Below are 8,694 nucleotides of genomic sequence, written 5' to 3' on the forward strand. Positions count from 1 at the left end.
GGAGCGCGGGCGGGAGGGCGGCCCCTGGCCGGAATCCCCTGTGGGCGGGAGGGTTACACCGGCTCGGGCTGTAGCTTTGCAGCACTTGTTCGCGGCATTGGCTCCGGGATAGAAAACACTTGCACCGCACACCCTCTCCCCAAGTCTGGAGAGACCTCGGGGACTGTAGACATTTTATATTTAAAATATATTTCTAGTTTGTGGTTCCGGACTGTAGGAGTTACTCTACAATGAATGAACTTGCAGTGCGTCTTTATTTTGACTCAGTGTTGTTGAGTTTGCAGAAAGAGTGAGGCCAATAATGGGTCTCTTATTTAAGCCAGGACACCAGGATTTACATTGGCAGTGTCTGGCAGAGATTAAGCGCGCAGGTTTTGAAGCTAGAGCGCCTAGGTTTGAATCTACTGATTAATTGTGGAAACTATGGGCAATTTGCCTAAATCCTCTATGCCTTTGTTTCCGCCTATGTGAAATGGGGATAATAATAATTTCTCCCTTATACGACTGTTACGGAGGTTAAGTGAATTAATACTTAGTGCCTGCAATAGTGCAAAATAACATTGGCTATTTTCTTTATTATGCATTCACATGGGCATTAATCTTCAAAGTTGTCACCACCGTTTTCCGCAGAAATGTTGCTATAAATGCTCGGGGATTCGTTTGGAACAGTTTTCAAAGACCGAGTCCCACCAGAAAAGGACTCATGACTATTGTCTCATACTAATGATGTGCTCCTCCACCTTGTTCCAAATCAAATTCTATGGTTCAGGAATCTGAGTCTTGCAGGTTGTTCTAAAAAAAAAAGAGGGGTGAAAAAAGGCAGCACTTTCAGAGTGAGTGTAGCCTCATTTTAAGCACCAAGCTCTGGTAGGTTTGTCTAAAAGAAAAGTTCATATTACTTTATTGTTTTTTTAATCCTCATCCGAGGATATTTTTTCATTTTTTTAAAAATGTATTTTATTGATTTTTCGCAGAGAGGAAGGGAGAGGGATAGAGAGTTAGAAACATCGATGAGAGAGAAACATTGATCAGCTGCCTCTTGCACACCTCCTACTGGGGATGTGCCCGCAACCAAGGTACATGCCCTTGACCGGAATCGAACCTGGGACCTTTCAGTCTGCAGACTGACGCTCTAGCCACTGAGCCAAACTGGTCAGGGCCATTTTTTTTTTTTTTTTTTTTGAGAGAGAGGGAAAGACAGAGAGAAATATTACATTGATTGGTTGCGTCCTGCAGGCACCTGGAATGTTCCCTTGAATGGAATCGAACCCGGAACCTTTTCTCTGCAGGCCAATGCTCCTGAGCCAAACCGACTAGGGCAAAAGTTAATACTACTTTATATAGAACTTATAAGTTGTGCTATTTTGGGTGGGTGCTTATTTGTACTATTATTGTAAAATGAGGTAAACCAGAATAGCCAAATGCCCAAATGAACTAAACATTGTAGGAATCTTAACTTGCCACCTAGAATCTCAGGGATTCTGAAAAATCTCACCAGCTGCCCTTGACTGACAAGGATGAGGCCCAAAGACTCAGAACCAATAAATGGCAGAGCTTAGACTAGAATTCAGCTCGGCTGAGCAACAAATTATAAAACCAAAAGTAGGATTTTACTTCTGGTTTTGATTGAGAGTACTATTTTTATTTTTGACATCTTTGTGGTTCTGGGAATGTTTTTTTCCCCCTCTCAGCAACATCCTGCGTGGTAGCTTAATTGCATGATTCATAATCATTCTTAGCATCTTTGATTTAAATCGCAAGTCTCAAAGTTGCTACATCAATGATTGCTTTGAGAGCAAGATGATTGTCTTCTTAAACTTTGTACAAACATGTTCTAATAGAGCTTTGGTTTTGTTGCTTTAAAATGCAGTCCTTTCTTTTATGTAGGGAATTTAAACAGCCAGTTTAAACAAATTGACCTACTAGGCAGTTTGTTATCACTGTGTTATTGGTGAAGTTTTCTTGATTGGGTAGGATAGAGTCAGGAAGTGGGACATTGAAGTTGCTGCCAACTTCAAAAAAGCATCATGGAATGAAATTACATGGAGATACTGCTGTGTTAGTTGCTGACTCTTTCCCAGTCCTTGCATAGTTCACTCCCTCACCTCTAGGTGTTTGTTTAGATGTTACTACCTCAGTTAGAGCCTCCTATTTATAATTCCATGCAACCCCACTCTTTCTGTAATATATATTTATCTATTGATTTACTTGTTTATTATCTATTGTCTGCCACTAGAGGGTAAATTCCATGAGGGCAGAGGCGATTGATTACCAGTTGTGTTGACTGCTGTGTGCTAAGTGCCTAGAAACAGTGTCTGCCACCAGAAGGTATCACATGCATGGATCTGATGCAGACATTTCCAGCTAGGGCTGGAAATTACTTAAGCCAATTCCCTGTCGTTTTTCTGCTTTCTCTTTCCCCCATGTCTAGTTATTTCTCGAGGTTATCCAGAAATAAAACCTGGAGGCAATGTTAGTCCCTCTTTCTACCTTGCCCTCCACATGAAATAGCTTCTGACTTATTTTTCCTTTGTGTGATTTTTTTTTTAAGAAATCTGCGGCTCCTATTGATGCTAGGCCTATTTCTCCTCCATTTCTCCCATTCTCTACTCCTGCAGCTCTTTACTTTGAATTCCCTTTTCAAATGTCTCCACATCCTCACTTGCAGAATTAAATTCAGAATGAAAAGCCTGTCATTCGGAGTTCTTTACAACATGGTCTCAAAACCACGTTTCCCTTTCTGTTTTTATTAACGAGCAGGTCGTTTCCCCCAAGTGGGCAGGGATTCAGACAAATTGGACAAATGGCTATTCCCTGTATATAAAGGACTGTGCCGTCCGTCCTTTCTGTTTTGTGTGCCCAGCCTTTCAAACCTCCCTCACATGTCGCCACCATTCCAAATACCTAGATAAGTTCAGTTGGAAGTGGCTTTTCCTTCCTCTCAATTCTAGTGACTTTTCACAGCTTTTTCTAGTTTGAATTGCAATTCCTTGGGCATTTGTCTTTTATTTTTGCTACAGATAAGGACAAAAAGCATGTACCACAAATTCCAGTTACCTTTTAAAGGAAAAATAAGACACATCTCCACCCCACTCAACTGATTTTTAAATACAAATGAACTTAAAGTTCTATTTGATAGGCCTTTAAATCATTGAGCTTCTGTAATCATTTCTATAAAATGGATAGTTAAGGAAGAAGGCAGGGAAATTCAGTACTCAATAAAAAGATGCAAATACAGATATTGAGATCGGGGTTCACAGAAGGGAGTAGGTGTAGGGAAAGCAGTATACTCAACACCCATGTAGATGGACAGGCAGAAGTCAGAAAATAGACACCGTAAACGCACTCAGGAAGCCATCAGGACAAGACAGACTTCATGGAGCAATGCTTGCGACTTTGGATTTTCCTGTGGGGTGTCATTCCTAAACTTTATTTTGTTTCTGCATCTCAACACAAAGAATCCTGTCTTCCGGCTTTGTGTTCTGAGCTGGGTAGGACTGAATGTTCTTTCTGGGCGGTGGAAGTAGTTTACCTTCTTCCCCGTCATTGTTTAAAATAATAAAATATTCATACCTTTTCACTTATTTTCCTGGGTATATGCAGAAGACATTTGCCAGAAGCTTTTGGTCCTTCAGAGAAAGGTGATAGACATAAAATACTGGAGTTGGGCTGCTGTCGAAGCTTCCCACTTTAAGTTTGATACCAGCGTTTGGCTTAATGTACTCTGCTTCATTTTTCATTACGAACATATCCCTGTGCATATTCCAATTGAGTGATGAATGTTTTTATTTTACTTGTGATTTTTCCCTTTATAGATTAAAACTTGTTTCTAGAACATATGTAGACATTTCAGCAGTTTAATTTTCTTTTCTTTTTCCTAATTGTTTCCCAAACCTCTGCTGGGGTTTTACCATTTGAGGGCCCACATTAGCCTCACTCACTTATTTTGTACTTGATTTTGAGTACTTTATAGTCTAAGTTTATTTTACTGTTCTTGGGATGAAGCTGCAATTTGTATTGATAGGAAAGATTTGGTAGGAAAAACATACATAAAGCTTTTAATTTTCAAAATGTTAGAAGTTTAAGGTAAAATTCTACTATAATTTAAATATGTAATTGGTTATAATTTTTCTCCTTTGGGAAATTTTTTCTAATGTGCCAGCCAGTAAAGTTTCACTGTCAGAAGAATCTGGAAAGCAAATATTTGCTTTGGCGTAAAGTTTCGCTCTGTATAAGCATCTGTGTTTACCCTGAGTTTTCTTTGTTTTGAAAAAGCCTTTGGTTAAGGGTGTTATCAGATAGGATCATTCATGCAAATAATAAAAGTTGGAGCACAAACTAATTACATATACCTAGCACATGATAAGCATGGTGTAAGTAGCTGTTAAATAAATCGATATTTTTAGGGAGAATTTCATTAAAATACTGTAGCATATTAATATATGTAATAATGGAACTGACCTAGTAAAGTGGGAGAAATTGATGATTCAGGAGATCGATGAAGGAGTGATGCACCAGAGGTTACTTAGTTGCATACTTTGTCAAATTGGAATTTCCAAGTGTCTCTCTCCACCTGTTTGTTGAATGAAACATTAAACAAATGTGTATTGGGGCCTACTAAGTGCAGGGCAATGAATAAGTCACCTTTTCTACACTCTAGTCAGGGAGGTTCTCAACAAGGAAGCAGTATGCAATCCTAGATGGTTACAAATGCTGAAATGGAAAAAACCCAAGATGATGACAGAAGATGAATTTGGAGAAGGAGCACTTTAGTTAGTGTGGTCATGAAGGCTTGTTGGAGGAAGTGACATTTGAACAAAGTCCTCAATGGGAAGAGCTGAAGGAAAAGCATTTAAGGCAGAGGGGACACAGGTACAAGAGCCTGGAGATGGGACAGGGCTCAGTGTCTGTGGGAACTGGGAAGGGGCTGCTCTGACAGGAGTTAGTGGCTAGAGGAGCCAGAGGCCCTGGTGGAATGCAGCTGGAGAAGGAGGAAGAAGTTAGGTCATGTAGGTGCTTGTAGTCTATTAGCAACCATTCAGAGTTTGGATTTTATTCTAAGAACAGTGGAAGCCATGGAAAGAGTTTAAGCAAAGGCGTGAAATGATCAGATTTACAGTGATTAAAAGGCAGCGCTACTGTGGGAAGGTTGGGTGGAAGAAGGTTAGAATGGAAGAAGAGATGCCAGGTTGGAGGGTCTCCCAAGAGACTCAATAACGTGCTGGTGATTTGTTTTTTGGTTTTGGTGCCTCCTTAATCTGAACTCTCCAAACCTTCTGTCAGAACCAGCTGTGCCCTAGGCTTCCTGGGGCCTGTCGGATTTTACCTCTGCGACTGTGTGAATTCCCCCTTTGCTTTTCTCTTGCCTCAGCTGATCACCCATCCACCTATCGTCCTACCAATGGTCACAGTCCTCCGGGAATCATCCTTGAGAGTCTTCTGTGTCCTGCCTGGAAGATGCACTGGGATTGTGAGTCCCAGTGAAAAAGGGACTGCCCAGGGAAGAGGGCAGGCATTGTGGTGATCAGGAACCCAGGATGATGACCTTGGGAGGTCAAGGGCAGAGCAGAGCATTGCAGCTGCACTTACCAGCCCTACCCTGTCAGTTCTGGAATCAGAAGAGGGACGTGTTTTCATTTGGCGTAAAGTTAAGCCCTTCCTTCTTATCCTGGCAGTTTCGATTCGATTCTCATGTTGGAAAGCAAAGGCCTGTCAGCGTTTACTGCTACCTCCTCACTCTGCCCTTCCTTAAATGTATGTGATAAAGTGGAGCCAGTCTCATGGAACCAACAGACTTTTGTTCAGGTTCTTGGACACACCTGTGGATTGTTGGGTGCAGACTATTCATCTACATTGTATCTCAATATTTTGCACAAATTTTATTTTTAACTTTTATATCACGTTATCAAGAATCAGGATAGCCGTGGCTGGTTTGGATCAGTGGATAGAGCGTCGGCCTGGGGACTGAAAGGTCCTGGGTTCGATTCCGGTCAAGGGCACATGCCCAGGTTATGGGCTACATCCCCAGTCGGGGACATGCAGGAGGCAACCAATCAATGATTCTCTTTCATCATTGATGTTTCTATCTCTCTCTCCCTCTCCCTTCCTCTCTGAAATCAATAAAAAAATATATATATATATATATTTTTAAAAAAGAATCAGGATAACTAAAAGGTATCTCAAATAAGAGATGAATAAATCTAGGAAAAACTAGGACTGTTTTGTGGTGATAGAATGAGGGAAAAATCAAACGGGAGTGGGGTGGGAATTAGAGGAAGGATATATCAGTAAGAAAAACAGGAAAAGTTATAACTGAGTCATCATGTGATGTGTGTTGGGGGGTGGGGGGAGCGCGGAGAAGGTTACTATGTATCTTCCACTGGCAGATCCTGTTAGATTTTTAAATCTGTTCTGCAATTAACTTAATTTACAATATGACAAAGATGTGCTTTGTTTCTATTGAAACATTTTGGAGTGCTTGGAGCTAGTATTCTGAGAGGCGGAAATAAACAGATACAGATGATTTACTATTAGAGTAGCCTTTTAATAAAAAAACCAGTAGTTTGGGGTCAGAATCTCCTGGGGAAAGTACTTTTAATGTAATTTAAAATGAAACCCATCCACTTGTCCTGTTCTCCCCTCGGGATTAATTCTTGTCCTATCCCCACCCCAATTCCTCTCTTTATTCTCTGGGTCAGTTCCCCGTTCCCAAACCTGTTCCCATGCCAGTCCCCTTGACATGCCCAGGGTCTGTACATGGTTTTCGTTTGTTTCTTCCTCGAGGGGCCCTGTCAGCTCTCCCCTTTGGGGTTCTTGTACCCCAACACACAGGACTAGTCCTGTTCCCCTCCTGAAGAAAACTTGTAACTCTTCCAAGCCTAATTCCTTCCCTTTGGGACAGGCTTGTTCTTCATTTTCCTTTATGTGTTAGTGTGAATCACTTACCAGAGGAACAGAGGGAGAAGAGACCAGTGGCCCTGACTAACTAGTCAGGTATTGCATGTGTTAAAAATTCTTGCGGCACACGGGTTGAAAATTGCTGTTCTACGAACATCTAACACATCACTTACTCTTCACAACAACTCATGACGTATCGTTATCCTGGTTTTACAGATGAAGAAACCTAGGTGATGAGTACTTCCACATGGTCACACAGCTTTGGTGGCAGCACTGTGACCTGAATAGAGCTCTGACCCGAGAGCCTGCCTGGCACACACTGTCCCTCGATTTCTTGAGATATTGCCGCATCCACCCCCTTCTACGTAAATCACCTTTGGAGATACAGAGTGAGGAGAAGGGAGCACTGTGTGTCCATTGGGAATAGGGTTACAGACAGCAAACCACGCAGAAGGAAAGCAGCATTCCAGTTCTGCCAGCACGAGGGGTCAGGCTTGTGCAGCTCTAGGTCAGAAATGGCCCATCGTCCTCTTGAAACATCACACATCGACATCTAACCAAGAGCTTGGTTCAGAATGGGCTCTGAATGTTGGTCCCATCACAAGCACAATCATGGGCGACATTAAAAATGACAACAGCCAACACAACAATAGCTGTCCGGTGTGAATGAATCAAAGTTATACCTAATTTTTTTTTGGTAAAAATGGCAAAAGATATATTTTTTTGGTGTGCCACAGGATTTTAGTAATTAGTTTATGTGTGCTGTGAGATGAAAAAGCGTGAAAATCGCCTGGCATTAGCGTTCAATAAATGTTAGTTTCTTGACTGTAACGCCGTTGACGTTTTGGGCCAGATAATTTTCTGTTGTAGGGGCTGTCCTGTGCGCATTGTAGGATGTGTAGCATCCTCCATGGCATGTAGCCAATAGCAATCCTCCAAGTTGTGACACCCTAAAATGTCTCCAGACATTGCCAGATGTCCCCCTGGTGAGAACTACTATAAATATAGTACTTACCGGCTATTATATGACCCTTGCAAATCGCTGCCCCTCCTAAGGTCTGGCTGGCCTTTGAAAGTTCTGTTCCCGTCGGACCCGCTTCGTTTTGTCTTTTAGGGCTTCTCTGAGTTGATTCATTAGCTGGATGGTAAAGTTAGTTCCTCCATTCTGGGTTAGTATCTCAACTTGGTCTCCTTAGAGTCATGGGACCGGCTCCTAGGCAAGCCAGCTGCCCCTGGGAGCCAGCCTGCAAGATCATCTTGTGACTCCCCAGCAGATTCTTTTTGTGATTCTCCTTTGAAAAGCCTAACCTCCCTCTGAACCCCCACAAAAGCTCCAACTTTTAATCCCACATGAGCGACGTAACTTTTTGTTCTATTTTTTCTTAGCTGTGGGGGTTCTTACATCAGCCCTCTTCTCATTCTGTTTTATTTGGCTCCGTGGCCATAAGATAATTTTGTATAATTTAAATTGCTTCCGTTTTATAGAATAATCATACACTAAATTTACAGTAATAACAGGGTTGCTTTTTCATAATGTCAGTTGTAACCACTTAAAAACAAGTTTATGAACCTGCTTCATGGCTTCTCAGGGGACTCTTCAGAGGCAGTGTGGCACCATGGGTAAAGGCCCTAAAAGCTGACCACCTGGGTTCAAATTCTGACTCCACCACCTGGAGCAGGTAGCTTCATCTTTTTATGCTTCTGTTTCTCCTCGGTTTCCTCTCAGTAGGTAGAGCTGTTGTGAGCAGCAGCCGGATTAAGGCGCACATAGCACAGTCTTGGCTTATAATCAGCTTA

Source organism: Myotis brandtii, unplaced genomic scaffold, assembly GCF_000412655.1.
Source record: "Myotis brandtii unplaced genomic scaffold, ASM41265v1 scaffold23, whole genome shotgun sequence".
Taxonomy (NCBI): Eukaryota; Metazoa; Chordata; class Mammalia; order Chiroptera; family Vespertilionidae; genus Myotis; species Myotis brandtii.